Source organism: Schistocerca nitens, chromosome 2 (genome assembly GCF_023898315.1).
Source record: "Schistocerca nitens isolate TAMUIC-IGC-003100 chromosome 2, iqSchNite1.1, whole genome shotgun sequence".
NCBI lineage: Eukaryota > Metazoa > Arthropoda > Insecta > Orthoptera > Acrididae > Schistocerca > Schistocerca nitens.
Window position 1 is genome coordinate 766,873,338 of NC_064615.1, and position 16,423 is coordinate 766,889,760.

General features: G+C 33.6%; 1 protein-coding gene across 1 annotated transcript in view; it reads left to right on the forward strand.

The window, feature by feature from the left end:
* LOC126237003 (regulating synaptic membrane exocytosis protein 2) overlaps positions 1 to 16,423 on the forward strand; it is a 1,236,422-nt gene that overhangs the window by 867,687 nt on the left and 352,312 nt on the right. The window lies entirely within an intron of this gene.

The window sequence follows — 16,423 nt, forward strand, 5'->3', positions numbered from 1 at the left end:
AGAGTCATGCATTTGTCAGTTAGCATATTTGAAGAACTATAGACAAGGCAGAAAGTAAAAGAAAAGGCTGTCAACCATAGAATGTTTTAAGTTTGTTTCTGCAATCAATAAAGGGGAGAAAAAGCGACTTTGGATGCTGGACTACCTGGCTCAGAAGAACCCAAAGTAATTCTCAGTTTCTCACCATATGGTATCTCTTTCTTGATACAGCATTTAGCCCAGTGTTTCCATCTCTTCATCATCTCTTCCTCTGTTTTTTCCTGTATCCCAGCTCTTGAAGTCTGTTCAGTCAGTCCTACTACTTCAGTGTGGTGTAAATAGACTTTTATATTCCACTTCATACTGTATTAACCTTCATTTTTCTTTGGAGATAACTATTTACCTTACATTAATGGCTGCAGCATATTGCAGTATGTAACATGCTATCTTTTTTTTTCACTTACACAGAAACTACAAGAAGCATAACATGGTTTATGCTGCCTCATGTAAAGCAAATTGTGTATTTCTTCTACACTACATAGGAACTGGCCTTCATTACTTATTGCTTAAATTATTGCCACACTTCATCCAACATCCATGCACTTTTTTTAAGGTCTTGTGTCTTAATCACAATTCTTTTTATTATAAATTCTACATTATACTTAGGAAATGCTGTCAGATTGATATCCATCACATTGATGCATTTCTCCCAATATGTGGAAGAATTCACTTGGTGTTGGCTTGCAGAAATGTGGAAGATGCAGTAACATTTTTTATCATGTGTTTTATGCAGTAATGAACTTCCAGAATAGATGACTGCATTTTGTGCCTAAATGTGTGCTTCCTGTGTCTTTTCAGTATCAGAGCATTATGTAGTAGAAAGAGATATTAAAATAGTTACTTTGCAGACTTAATGGTTTTTTTCTTCAGTGTCAGGTCACTGGATGATACAGGATTGTTGTAATTTTCCAAAGTATCTGACTGCTTCCTGATTGCATTACTTCATACAATAGGCCCCTGTGCTTGAAGAAAGAGGGCAATTGTGACAATCATTATATTGACATTTACTGCAGTGATGGTGGTATTATATGGGTACTATACCAAATGGATCCATAAGTTAACACATATACTCGCACAAAACCTTAAGAAACAGTCAGACTGCTTTATCATCTTCCACAGATTTTCTGCATCAGTGATATTATTCTTCTTATTTAGGATTGTTTGGAAAGTTCATACATGCAGTCTAAAATAGCTTTTACCATTTAGTCAGAAGTTTATGATATGCCAATAAAAATAATCAATTTTTGAAAATGTAATGTTATTGGATAGGTAAAGAATCTACTCACCAAGCAACATCCAGAGAACACACATATAAAAGGTATTACATATGCAAGATCATGATCTAGGAAAGTGATATGGGATTCAGAATAGGAACATGTGAATTTAATTGGAACAGCGCAGTTAGGAATTCCAGGAATTTTAACAGGTCAGCCTTACCATGAGTCTATTTGGTAAAGATGTCAAACCAGGGGCTGAAGGGTTATGGATCCCAGGGAAGGAGGTACTGAAAGAGGAAATTTTTAGCATTACACAGACCATGTCTGCGGGGGAATTTGGTATAGAGGGAGGTGGCATCAATGGTGACAAGCAAGGTGTATGGTGAGAGTGGGATTGGTATGAATTTCAGATAATCTATAAAATGGTTGGTGTCTTTAACATAGGAGGGAAAAAATGTTCAAATGTTTGTTAATTCCTAAGGGACCAAACTGCTGAGGTCATTGGTCACTAGACTTACACACTACTTAACTCAAACCTTCGGCGGGAGGGGCTGCACAATTTGTGACATTGTGCCTCTAACCGCTTGACCACTCCGCCCGGCAATATAAGAGGTTAAGTCTTTGTACTATGGGTTGCAGGTGTTGATCAGCTAAGGCAGATATACACTTGGTGAGTGCTTTGAAACCAGCATCCAGGAAGGACAGCCAGGATGAAGGGGACTGTGGATCTTAGGCAGAAGGTAAAAGGTGAAGGTGCATTGTTTGGGTGTGGTAAGAAATTCTATGGATTGAGGTGTCCTTGCGAGGGTCCTGAGGTTTTAAGGAGTGTCTCCAGGTCAGTTTGAATCACAGGGATGGGATCTTGATGGCAGATTCTGTATGTAGATGTGCCAGACAGATGCCATAGACCTTCCATTACATACCCCTGTCCCTCAAGTACCACTTGTCTGCTGGGAGAGTAATGATGGAATCATCAGTTTTTAGGGAACAGAGAGCCTGGAGTTCTGCAGAGGACAGGTTAGGGTCATGTTATAGGAACCTGAAGAAGTTTTGTGAAGCAATGCTGGATATGAGAAGTTCTTTGAAGGCTTGTAAGGGATGATTTTGAGGTAGAGGTGATAGATAAAGTTGGGATCATAGTCAGAACTGTTTGAGGCAGGGTTCATTGTTAGATTTGCTGTTGGAAAGATTTTGGTGTTGGGTTGCAAAGTGATACTTCCATTTGTCATTACTTGTGAATGAAAATAGGTCCTTTGCCAGATTAGCACGATTAAATGCAGGTTAGTGCTGAAAGTGAGACCCTTGGATATACAGATAATTAAGGAGGGTAGAGTGCTGTAGATGAGAGGTTGAGAGCACTGTACTGTTGTGACAGGTTCTTGTGATTATGAGTTGTTACTGGTAGCTCTTACTAACTCATACATGATGTTTTGGTGGTAGTTTGTGTCTTCCACTTTTAAGCTCTCAAGTTTTCAAATATTGCCTGGTGCAGTCACCAACAATCAATCTTTCCTTCTCATCCTGTCCAGTAAGTCTCCACTGATCATGGGTTCTGGATGCTTCTCCAAACTCTACCAATTTTCTAAAGCTCACCAGTCCTTTTCCTTCACCCCTCTTACTTGTCCTTCAACCTTTCTACCACAAGAAGGAGCCACTGGCTTTGAAAGCTTGCATATGTAATACCTTTTATATGTGTGTTCTCTTGCTGCAACTTGGTGAGTAAATTTTTTATCTGTCCAATAATTTTATGATATGTGTTTCTGTTTTGCCATGCATTTTTCCCCACAGATTCCCCTGTAAATATAGAGCACTGATGAGAAATATGAGGACACTCCTGCTTCCTTTCTGTGCACCATCTCATTATTTGTGCATCAAATAGTTACAGTTGTAAGCATTTCACCTGAAGAACTGTAAAATAAGCTGTTTATTCAAGATTTTAATTTTAATATGTTACATGTTATGTCTTCTATCTCATGTTAATCACCCAGTGCCAAAATTGCTGAGTATCCTAATGCCCCTAAAATCCACTAAATTCTTTCTGGTGCTTGCTTTGCAAGAAATTACTCAAAATAGAGAACTATGTATAAAAATTCCAGACAGTTTCAATTTTTTTTTTGAATCAAACATGATTCACTCCATGAATAAAAGTTTCTGTCTAAATTAAGAGAACAACTTAAAGAAATTCCACACTAGTTTCAATTTTTTTAAAATCAGACATGATTTGCTCCATGAATAAAAGTTTCTGTCTAAATTGAAAGGCTTGCTATTTTGCTAAAAGCAAAGAGATCACATGCTAAATCTATACAATAAAGGAACTGTTATTTAACTTATTTTGATAATTAAAAGAAAATTCCAATATAAAGACAAGTCAAAAAATTATGTGTTGAATACTGATGTGATCAAACTTAATAGAAGCTCATAACACAGCTTTAATGAACTGTGAAAAACCAAATGAAAAGTATTCTTTTCCAAAGGCTTTCTCCTGTAAGAATGATAACAAACAACAATGTGCTTCTTTAGAGCACACTAAATATATTCAAATGTGATTCCTATCAGGAGATCAATCTGGTTACTCCATGCACTGAAAAGTTGCTTTCATAGAAAATTATACACATAATGAGATCTGTATGGTACAGAGTTATCTTGTAAGTGAAAAGTTTTTGTCTTATAAGTTGAAATCACTGTCTGTTTCACTTGCATCAAGATGTGCGTAATAACTGAGAATATCACCATTTGCGGGCCTACACTTCACAGTTGCACATGGTAAGACATGAAGATCTGTGGGTTCACTTATAAATATTTCACTCTATCGATGAACACTGACTTCATCTTTCATAAACATTTGGTAGATGATAAGGGGTTTTTGGCATCTCACCAAATCACATATGCATTCTGTCATTTTTCACTACTGTGAAGAATCGGGGATAAAAAGAGAGCACTGCAGAAATGGATGGCCAACTCTTGTACAAACAATCTACAGAAGTTTTATGTTATCAGTATGCAGTAATGTCATTGAGCTGTAGCACTACCCCTTTGGATGCATAATGGTAAATCTCTTCTCATTTGATTCCATTACAGTACTTGTCAACCCTCAACTAAATCAATATATTCTGAACTACACTTTGGAAATTGCTGCCACACTATTCAAATAGCAGGAACTCAACATTTTATCCCTAGAACAACTCTGTCTATAGTTTGGTGGGCCAGCAGTTTAACAGTGTCCCTCCATTACTAACCTAATCTAATAAATGATGCATAGATGTATTGCAATCAACCTGGCTGTCTCAGATGTCTTCTGTTATCCTAAAAGCAGCAACTGCTGTATTAATATCAGATATCCAGTTTTCTGCTGAGTGCTGATAATCCAAGTGAAGTGAAATGTTGCTGGATTGTAGGTGGCATTTTCATAGAGCAGTACTCTAGTAACAACATATTCTTCATTGGTTGTAATTGCTTTATGTTTTCCAATAACTAATGCCAGTTTTGTGATTTTGCATTAACTGGCGTGAATCATTTTACGGCTAGTGATTTGTTTCTACCACTGTTTTGACTAATCAAAAAAAATTAAATAGTATTTTTTTTTCAAATGTTATTTGTGAAAGAGATGAAGGCATATAGTATTAAATACTATGCTTAACTTCAGCAGCCAATGTTCTGAGTAGCAGTAGGTGATGCTGCTAACACCAGTATAAACACACTGAAAATGTTGGCTTCCTTGTATGTTGTAAAAAAAAAAAAAAAAAAGAAGAAGAAGAAGGAAAAAAAACCTTTCTCTGCAAAATGGTGTTGCTTCTGATGTTGCCCACACTGATGCATCATGCAGTGTATATCAACAATATATATGTAAAGAGTAGTTTGAAAGCTCAAGATCAGGTGCAGTTCTGCAATTCATGACTGATGTTTCCTGCTGTTCTTAAGCTACATCCAAAGCAGTTCCAGTCTCTCAGAATCTGCATTTGCAAATAATCTGAATAATCTGATTAACATTCTGACTCACAGTCAAAGCACTCCAGTTTGAACATTTAGGCAACTTATGCAAAATATTTACAAATTAAATTTATATGTTTGATTACAGTCTATGTCAACTGCTATTTCTTCTTTCAGTAACTGTAATATAAAAATTTGGGGAATGGTGGACAAATCCACTTCTGGCCAATAAGATTTAGGTTCTCGTAAATACTTAAAACTATTACTGCAGTGGTTGCTTTGAAAATGACATTGTTAATTCCATTCCCCTTCCTTCCCCAGTGTTTGTGCTGCACCTCTAATCACCTCATTGTCAATTCTCATTCTAATATAAAAAAAATGTGTGGAGTTTGGTTTAGGGACTACTAAAAGGACTGCGCAGAAATATTCTCTTAATGAAAAGCAAAAGTATTGTGATGATCAGATCTTGCTTTGTGAAAGATTCAAAGAGGTAGAATTACAGTGGAGGAAAAAACTGAGAACATTTCCACAATGTTGCAAAGCTCATGTACTGTTGGCTGTAATTGCTTAGTCTTTCATCTTCTAAATTATTATTTACGAATGCACTTGCAGCGATGAGGGATTGTGTTGCCTAACATATTTTCTAACAATTTTTTTATTTGTAAAATGAGGAAGAAGTACCATTCTTTTAAACCATTAAAATGATTTTGATGAATCTGAAAGTGTAACGGTCATCTATGCTAGTCAAGTTTTCTTACAGCTTTTTGATAAGATTATGACACAATTGTGATTTCCTTCAATGTGACTGTCAGAACTGTCTGCTAATAATCATGGATTTTGCATTATCAGTGTTGTTTGAATAAACTGACATCAGATTTTTTAGTCTCTGTTATGAAAACGAAATTTTCTCGATATCCATTCACATTGACAAGTGTTAGATGCTGAAAGGTATAACTGTTTCTGATTTTCAGTGAAGAAGCATTTTCTGGAATATCAGGGAATTATTGTATTGTTGGAAAAAATCTGAGTGAAAATATTTCACCAAAAATAATTATACTGGCTTTTTATAAAGCCATGACAAAATATTTATATATAGCAATATAAAATATTATTAAATATGTTGATCTCCTGTATTAATAATCAGACAGTTGCCTATTATATTAATGAAAGATGGAGTATCTTGTCAACATATTATCATAAAGGCATAAAATTTAAACTCAAAGGGAGAAGTTCCAGTATCAGTTCCATAATTGTCTAATTTTTAGCACTCTGTCTATGTTTTAGATTATGTAACACCAGTGGCCAGTATTGTCAAAGTCTAGTGTCAGCCTTTTCAACAAATCCCTGCTACATCATATAAATCAGTAATAAACTCTACAAAATCTATCGATCAAATTAATGTTGATGTTGTTGGCACCCATAATAAGAGCAGTTCTCAGCTAACAGAGTCTCTTAGCTATTGACCACACTGGACACGAATCATAAAAACCAGAAAAATTATTCATTGCATATATTTAATTTAAATTATTTTACTTGACTAATCATTCTTAACTGTAGACTACTTAATAAATTAAATAACATGTAGTATTAGACAAAAAGCGTGAAAACATGAAATAAACAACTATGTTAATTTAAAGAAGCTAATACTAAATAATAACAATCAGAAAGGATAGATTGCTACTGAACACATACATCAGGCATTGAGTCACAGACAGGCACAATAAAAAAATAATGTGCTAGATATATTCAGTTATTGGACTAGGTCCTTCATCAGAAGTAGGAAAAACACACACATTCATGCAGTCACAACCCAACCACATGGCTACTGTCATCTCCAGGCACTGGAGATGACAGTGACCATGTATGTGTCAGCTGTCCTTGTATGAATGTGTTTGTTTTTTCTCTATTTGATGAAGGATTTATCTGATTGACTGGTATATCTAGCATTATTTTCCATTGTGCCTTTCTGCAATTCAATACCTCCTTTGTGCGATGAGTAGCAATCTGTTCTTTCTGATTGTTGTCATCCACCCTGGAATTCCCATTGTTTAACACTACAGTAATATTAATTTGACACTATTTTGATCATATTGGAAAAGAATAAACTGTTGATTTTTAATTTGAATACCTCTATTCCTCTGTACATCAGACAGTAAATGTTAGGTAATTAATGCGAAGCATCCATAAATTGCATGTCTCACTTGTCACTGTAAGAAATATCCTGACTTGCTGGAATCATGAACCATTACTGTATGGAGTACATTGTATTTGTATCTTTCACTTTACAAGATTTTTTTGTGATAACATTCTGTGTCCATCTTCAGCGCTAGCCATTCTAATTTATTTGTCTGTGATTTTTGTAGAGGACTTTTAGCGAATGCAGAGATGGTTTCTTGAACTATGCCAGGTTTTATTTCCATCATTTTTTTTTTTTTTTTTTTTTTTTTTTTTTTTTTTTTTTTTTTTTTTTTTCCATATGACTTAAAGATAACTCTACCCCAAGAGACCTTCTCGTAAATGAAATAAGAAAATGTCATGGTTCATGGCGTGTATCTACTCAAAATTACAGGCAGTGAATAACAAGTCTATGTTTCACTATTTGTTGACCAAATCAGACTATACCATACTAAGAAATAATCCTTTTTTTGTTTTTGTTTTAAAACTCATGAAGTTTTAAATCTCAAGGAAAATGCACATTTGTTGTTACTATTTCAAAAGCTACACAATACTTAGACATTATTTACTCATATAATAAATGCATAAGTATGAGGAGCCCCTTATGGAGCACATATAACAGAAAGAGTAAAAGTAATCACTCACCATATAACCAAAGTGTTGACTTCACTGTCCTTTGAGAGGCGCATAAACAAGGTCGAAAACACTGAGTTCACCTGTTCAAAATCACTTTTGCACTGTGAGTGGGTTACCTTTACTGCCTCCATCATCATTGTTATCATCATCATCATTGTTGCTATTGTCGGTAATGTTTTAGAAAGTCTGTTACTATCTAGGGCTTTGTGTGCTGCTTCATCTTAATGGAAGGCATTTTATTACTGTACAAATATATTACAAGTTATTGCATTAAATAAAAGTGATTATTTTTAATTGCATAGTATATGAATTGTTATGATAGGATTTTTCTTTTTATTTTGTACAGCATCCACAAACAGTTGTGTTGCTATGAATTTTAACCATAGTATTTATTTCATGGCTTATAATGTAGAAAGTTACTGTTGATATTGGCTTATAGTGATCTGGATGCCAAGGCAATTCTGATACAGAGCATATGAAAAATAAATGTAATGCCATAATGCAATGGTTGATAAAACCATACAAGGTCTGAAGAGAAATGTACAGATCCACATATGGACACAAATACAAATATCTGAACAAAATACTTTTTGCAAGTCAGACATGTACCTTAGATGATCATTTAATTCTAGCTAGAATGTCTTTGACATAATAAAATTCAGAAACAATTTAAATATTATCATTATTATATATGTATTTCTAACTTCATTATGACAGAGTTGCCCATTTTGGAAAGTTACAATGACCAGTAACGAATAAGACAAATGAATAAAAAATAGGAGAAGTTTGAAGGAAGGAAGGAAGGAAGGAAGATTACAGTTTAATCTCCCATTGATAGCATGTTGAAAGAGATAGATAAGCTCATTAAGTTCCATTGGATGCACAGTGTTTTCAGCATTACTTTGAGGGATTACTTTTGAAATGTTCTGAATGTAGGCAATCTCAGCACCATTGACACTTTGAGTGAAAATGTATCAAAATCACATGAATCCACACATGAAATCCCCAGTTCCCACCTTTGGTGTCCTAGGGCACACATTTTATGCATACATTTTAATTAGCCATTGACACATTTTTTTCCCATGTTATCTTTTCCCTTTTATGTTCTCTCCTCTAAAAAAATTATTCTTTCTTCTGCTCACTTTTCTGTCTTTCTTGACAGCTTTAAGCCTACATCTTTCATGCCTTCCAAATTAGTTCTCCTGTGGCCTCCTACTGTAACATACCATTCCATTAACTTCTGATGAATTTGAATTTCCCTTGTTCAGATAATATTGTTTCACTTCAATCGTAACTGCTGTTCCTCTGAAACAGAACTCCTTAGTTATTTAATTAACTTTACTTGTGTGGTTTTATACTGCTTTTCATAGTACTGTTTTCACCATTTTTACTTTATCTTGGAATAAGGTGTTCTGGTTACAGAATATGGAAGTTCAAAGTTTACCTTTTTTTCTACTGGTATAATTGTTATATACGATTTGGTAACTGAAGTTTTATAACATTCTTTAAGATGTTAAAATTTTATCATGCATAACTATACCAACAGAAGTTTTTCATGTCTTTGAATTTGTGGCGGGCAGCCATAGAAGGAAATTGTTTAGGGAACAAAAGTTACACATTTAAGGTGGAACAGCATTTTTTGTTGGAGGTTTATAATAAAGAAAATTACTCTTGCACCTTTCAGATAAAATCTACACAGAAACAGCAAACAGAGCTGAAACCTGAATGCCGAAAATGATAGATTTGGATACAGCGTTCATCAAAAGTTACATAGCTTACCACTAATGTTCTGCATGCTCATATATTTTGTAGTGTTAAAATTTATTTATAACAAGTTATATATATATATATATATATATATATATATATATATATATATATATATATATATATATATATATATATATATATATATATATATATATATTTTACACTTACTGTTACTGCAGACATAAAAATATATACAAGTGCTATTATAATTTATGACATTTATGTTTCTCTTTGTTTCAACCATAATGTACAAATTTCTTTCCTGTTTAGGAACTTTTCACATTTATTTCTGCTGTATTTCTATGAGTGACTGGGTGGTGTCTCCTATGGTTGAATCTACACTACTAGATTTATTTCACACCACTTTTAATATGCATTTTGATTATTAATGTTTGAGGTGCTCTCCATACTTGAGTGAAAACTATCAGATGTGTAGTCCCTAGTATGATGGAAAATTTGCAAACTGCAATTTTTGAGATTTGCTAAAGCTATGTACATTAGTTCTCATTTATGTAACTTGTTTGTTGTTGGTAATATGATTATGACACATAAAAGAGACAATTTCATAGAACGTGTCTCAGAACTGGCTAGAAAGAAACTTTCATTCCATCTGCTCATGGTATGTTCAAGTAATTGAGGAACAATTATAGATAATTTTGATGAAGAATCCTGGTGCTATGAAAGTAGCATTCATACTAAGCTCCTATGTGCATTTCAAAAAATGTCCAATCAGTTTTAGGTGAAATGACCTGAAACCCAAAATATTATCAGGCCAGCTTTCAAGTGATTCAGCTCATCGCAGCAGGAGGACATTGTACTGAACTGATAGAAATTGTAACTAAAATGTTTGATTTGTTTGAATGTGGGTGTGGTGAAACTTTATAATTAGGTTCTCTACATTACAACAGCCACAGACCCAAAGCGGTGTGAAACTGAGTAAAGTACTACACCAAAGTTATATCTGCCAGCTCTTTCAAAACAATTTATTTCCATCTCTATTGTTATTTAGCTAGCTGTTGTTGTTTTGCATATATTTTAAATTCCCTAATTTTTAGTCATGGACATTTTTCTACTGTTGATTGACTTAAGCTTCTTGAAAGGAAAATTATTTTATAAATGTATAAGAGTATGTGATGAGTTTACTGTCTCCTGTTTCATGATTCCCTCCTATATCATTCTTCCAAAATATTCTTACATACAGAGAGACAGACAATTGCAAAATTTCTCCATTGTGTACTCTGATTTAACTCACATTACAAAACAGATTATTTGAAGGTACATTCTCAAAACTTACAAGATACTCATTTGAGTCAGGGTACACACTATGTCTGGCATGACATCGGCATTACTGCTTATCTTGAAAGGTTGGTAAAATGAGCTCTTTATGTATGTTGCAAGACAGAGTGTCTTTTAAGTCATTATTCAACTGAAAATCAATTCAAAAGGCCATGATTAAGTGTATTTCCAGATACTTTCACATTACTCTATTCAGTACATTAAGAATGTAATGTGCAACTTTCTCCCTTTCAAAAAATAGCCGATCCACGTGACGTGGTGGCTTCCCATGGACCGAGGTCAGCTGATGATCTTCCCTTGAAGAAAGGTCTGACTTACCTCTCAAACCACACATTGCAAAAACTTTTCTTTATATTCACACTTTCACATGTATGCTTCTGAAACTTACTCTTGGCCTCAAACTTTTTATTTGATAGAAAATCACAAAGATGTAGATTAGAAAAATATTCTCATCTAATATTTGCATAAACAGTATGATTTTCATTCAGTTGTTTTTAATGTTAGTATGTACATGTAATTTTTGTCATTTTGCTAATAAGTCGGATATGAGTCTTGAAAAGCTGTTGTCCTCAGCATATTTTAAGAGAGGTGACCTGGTAATGGTGATGCCTGATCATGTAAAAATCTGAGTAGAGAAAGATTTAAAAAACTTATATTGAATCACTATCCTTAGAGATATTTGGTAGTACTGCAATACTTAGAAATCTAATTGAGTTCATTAGTTCATAAAAATGTATTAGGCACATATTCATTGAGTGCCTGCACATTTCGCTGTCACATTTAATTGATTGTGATCATCTATGTTTTCAACTTCTTCGTGATAGGACAAACACTTGGGATTCTGTTTAACACTGAATGTTGTACAGGCCTTTAGCAATTTTTAATACCTTTCCCAATTTTTAACAAATATGAAAGAATTTTATCATAATTAATCCTACTCGGTATTAATATTCCTGTAATGATCTGCTCCATCGAGACTTCTTTTACACCTTACCATCATAAACATTATAGACATGAAATATGTCATTCAAAGTGTTCACTGCTTTGTATATTGAAAGATAGTGCTTTCCTACTGCAACTTCTGTTTGTTTAAAAAAAATTGTTGCTGTATAATTAACTTAACTCAGCAAATTTCCTTAATTGTCCATTTATCAAAAAGGTGCGAACTACATCTTGAATGAAATGAGAAGTTGGTTCTTCTTCAATAAGCTATTCAATATTGTAATGTTACTACAGTGATTTACCTGTCTACAGATATATCCCATATCTCTATTAGTCATAACAAATGTTCATTATGGGAGACAAGCTCAAAATTTGAAATACTAATGGGTATGTACAGGTAATTATATTCAAGAAGAAAAACATTAAAAAAGCTTTTCAACAATCAGTTCAAAATAGAATCCTAACTGAGGACAACTGCTTTTAATATTTGTTTGGAATCAATGTATCTTTCTCTCTTAGAATGATAACTGTTGTTTTTCATCATTACTTTGCTCATATGTATTTCTTACCTCCAAAAATACTTATGCAGGTCGGAAACGTAGGTTAGGTTTCGGGCGAAAAGGCAAAACTTCATTTACCGTCCATAGAAGCGAGGAAGTTTTACCTGATGATGTGCGCCACCTGGTCAAACAGGGCTCGAGTGCCTCAAGCGACGGGGAGGGCTCACAAGATGGAGACAGGTTCGGGTTATGAATCATAAGCAGAATCCTGTGTCAAAGAGTAATACAGAATTTTAAACAATGTTTGAATGTAAAAAGTTGCCTATGGCTAATATTTTTTAACACTTAGATATATTGTTTGAAAGATCTATTTTTATACACAGTGCATGTTCAAATGCAAGGCTCTTCAAGAATAATATTTACAAAGATATTAAGGATTGCAATGCGAAAAAACAAAATTTTTGCTTTAATGCAGAAAAAATGCAGATTTTACATAATCTATGCAGTGATTCAGTGTGTGAGTTACATCTACATCCCATTTTCAATACAGTTTCTCTTTTCTTCAGTATATTTCTACAATGTTTTGTGATTTCTGTGTACAATATGAAATAAAATTTTGTGATATATTACTTTAAAATGAATATATCAAAATTCAGTAGAGGCTGTTGATGAAGATTCAAATCCCTTTAGTTAATTATGGTGTGTTTGTTTTCATGCTTTCAGAAAACTGAAATTCAAATTGCTAGCCTAAAATTGTACATTACGGTTTTCATGTACCACTTCAGGAAAATGACGGGTTAGTTCTTGAACCTTCTTTATTTTTTTTTTATTTTTAACTACCATCACTGTAGTTATTGTTTGATGTGACTACTAAAATTAGATGAAAGGAAGCATATAGTAATGAATAAAGATTTTACCTCATTTATTTTAAATGTGGTAGGAAATGATCAGGGTCCTTTCTTAAATTGTTTGATACCAGTAATAATATTGCTTGGTTGAAGTAGGTACAATTCTTCTTTACTACAATATGAACAATATTAGAGCTACTAAAACATTTAAAACCAGCAAAATGACATATCATTGTTCGTGAAGGCATTACTCTGTAACCAAAATCTTGCAGCAACTTACTTGGTAAATTTTTCATTCAGTGTTGTTTAAAACTGTATTACTCAAAAATTAATACATTCCATTTATCCTGACTCAGCACCTACCTCATTTTATGCTACTTTCTTCACAGAACCTATTTAGAGTTTCTTATTTAAACAATATTTTGTGTGCAACAGACTTACCTGCAGTGTCTGAATATAAAACTGGTATTGTACTCGCATTCAGAAAGTACATGACATATCCTTATTTTACATAGTACAAAAGTAAAATTTATTTTCTAATCCATTCCAAACTTATTTTTAAGGGTTTACAAGGATTAATACTTTTTGAAAGTGTTTGATACATGAAACTAAAAAGTCATCTAAAATAAATATTCAGATATGCACTTTATATCTATAGTTTTTTTCAAAAAGAATCATTTTCTTGTCAATTTGGTGACTACTGCAAGTTGTGGAACAAGTCAGTTGCACTGTTATTAGTTGTTACAGTTATCTTAATGTGTCCCTTTCCCTGATATCCTACCTCCTCCTTCTTTTCTTTTGGGAGAGAAGAAGTTGTTAGACAGCACCTGGAAAAAAGCTTCAGTGATTATGAGAAACAGTGCACTAGCACAAACTAGAGATTGGTTCCCACTATTGAAACTGAAATTACTAGATCATGTCAAAACACAAATCAGCAGAGGAACGTTCATTATTTGTCAGTGTGATGCTCAAGAGAATTTCGCGTTATGTGCAGTTAAGACTTTTATCGGTGGTTTTTCGGAATCGAAAAGAAAGAAGAACAAAAAAGAATTTTTACTTCCCTACCAAGTGGAAGGTGATAGACAGGACAATTATGTAGTACAGTTGCATCATGAGTTTTATTAAGAAAATACGGATTTTATTGATGTCGGAATGATGATTTTATTTCAGCTTCTCTTCATTAGCGTTTTTAATACTACTACGTTTATTTTGTAGAAATGTTCAACATTTTGATAGTGTTCTTCTAATTGTTATGTTTGAAGTAAAATCTAAGAAAATTATCTATGTCAATTAATTTTTGAATGTTTAGAGATTCATCTTTGATTATGTTACTTTTTGATTCTGCTCTCTGATAGTAAATGTTTCTTGTCATGGTAATACAAGTGTGCTAAATACAATTATTCAATATTTGCCAGAAGTAACCAGCTGCACATTGCATGAACTGGGTTGGCTATGTCATGTGTACTTTTTCTGTAGCTTCATCTTTATCATTTAGTAGCCCAAGAAAATACAGTACTTGAAAGAAAAAATATGCATCTGAGATACGCTTAGCTGCTTCTGCACTTTGAAAGGAAGAACACTGTGAGGGAAAACTGTTGGCTGTCATCCATGCTGCTTTCTTTGAAATTTTTGTAGCATCTCTAGATTAGTGCTTGTGTGCATTTACGGTATATGCATAGTGGTGGGTACAAAAAGATGATAGTTACATATAATAGCTAGAGGAAATTATTATGTTTATGACAAAATTTTTGTGTTATCATCAGTGTTAGGCACAGTACACTACAGCATGCGATGCTGCTACTTATTAGAAAAGTGGTAGAAAATCAATTGTGTTTTGATGATATGGTGCTGTAGATATATCCGAGGCTACGTGAAGGTAAGCTTCATTAGTTTATGCAAATCAGGAAAAAGTTGTGAATTGATTATAACTCCTTTCTTTCTAGTGGTAATATTCTGCTCAAGACTACTCCAACTACCTAGTGTTACATAAACACACTTCTCTCTTTTCCTACTTCCCCCCCCCCCCCCCCCCTCACCCATCGCTCTCACTCTCTCACACACGCACACACACACACACACACACACACACACACACACACACACACACACACACACATACATGTACAAACCATCCGTATTTCCTATTGGCACCTGCATCATAATCCATTTCAGTATGATGAGGTAGTCTAGGTGTTCCATAAGCAAGAAATGTCTGAAGAAAAATTTTAAATATTTTTTGAGAAAAACTCTAAAGTACACCGAGCCATTAAATTGATTGTTCGGAGAGTAACTGTGATGTTATTCACCATATATATGAGGAAAACTTTTCAAAATGCATTAAGTCCACAATTAGAAATTTTATTGGAGACCAAATACTTACATCAAGTAAAGTTTTATATTAACAGATAATTTCAACATGAGAAGCTATAAATGGTCCTGTATATAATAAAATGAGATAAATAAGAAAAACTCACTCTTTGTTTAAAGACATAGCTGCTACTCATATTTTTAGAATCTGTGGAGTTGTTTCATTTTGCACCAACCACAGGGATATTTCATGTTTTGGACAAAATTAACATAACAAAACTCAAGAATCCATTCCTTAACTTTTATTGTGAGCAAAAATAAATCATGTAAAGAAAAAGAAGGTACATCCAACTGCAAAATAAACAATACCATAAAAATTAATGATTTTGGTTTAATGGTAACATATTGTTTGTATGAGAAATAGTCATTTATTCTGAGAGCACTTATCCAAATTTGCAATTATGCAGTACATTTTTAAACAATATTTAAAGATTACAACCAAAATTATAATTAAACTTGTTATATTAATTATACAATTTTTTTCAAAAACAAAAGCTTTTTAATCCTCTTCAAAGTGTTTGATGTCAAGGTCCTTTCTCCAAACAATCTCACTCTTCATCCTGTTCTTGCCCTTCCTTATCTGATCCGTCAGATCATCTCTCTCAAGAAGTTGAACAGAAAATGCTGGGTTTTGTCGTCTTTCCAGTTGTCACTAAAGTGCTGTTTTAGAAGGATGGCTTTTTCTGATTGAATGGGGTATGTCAAG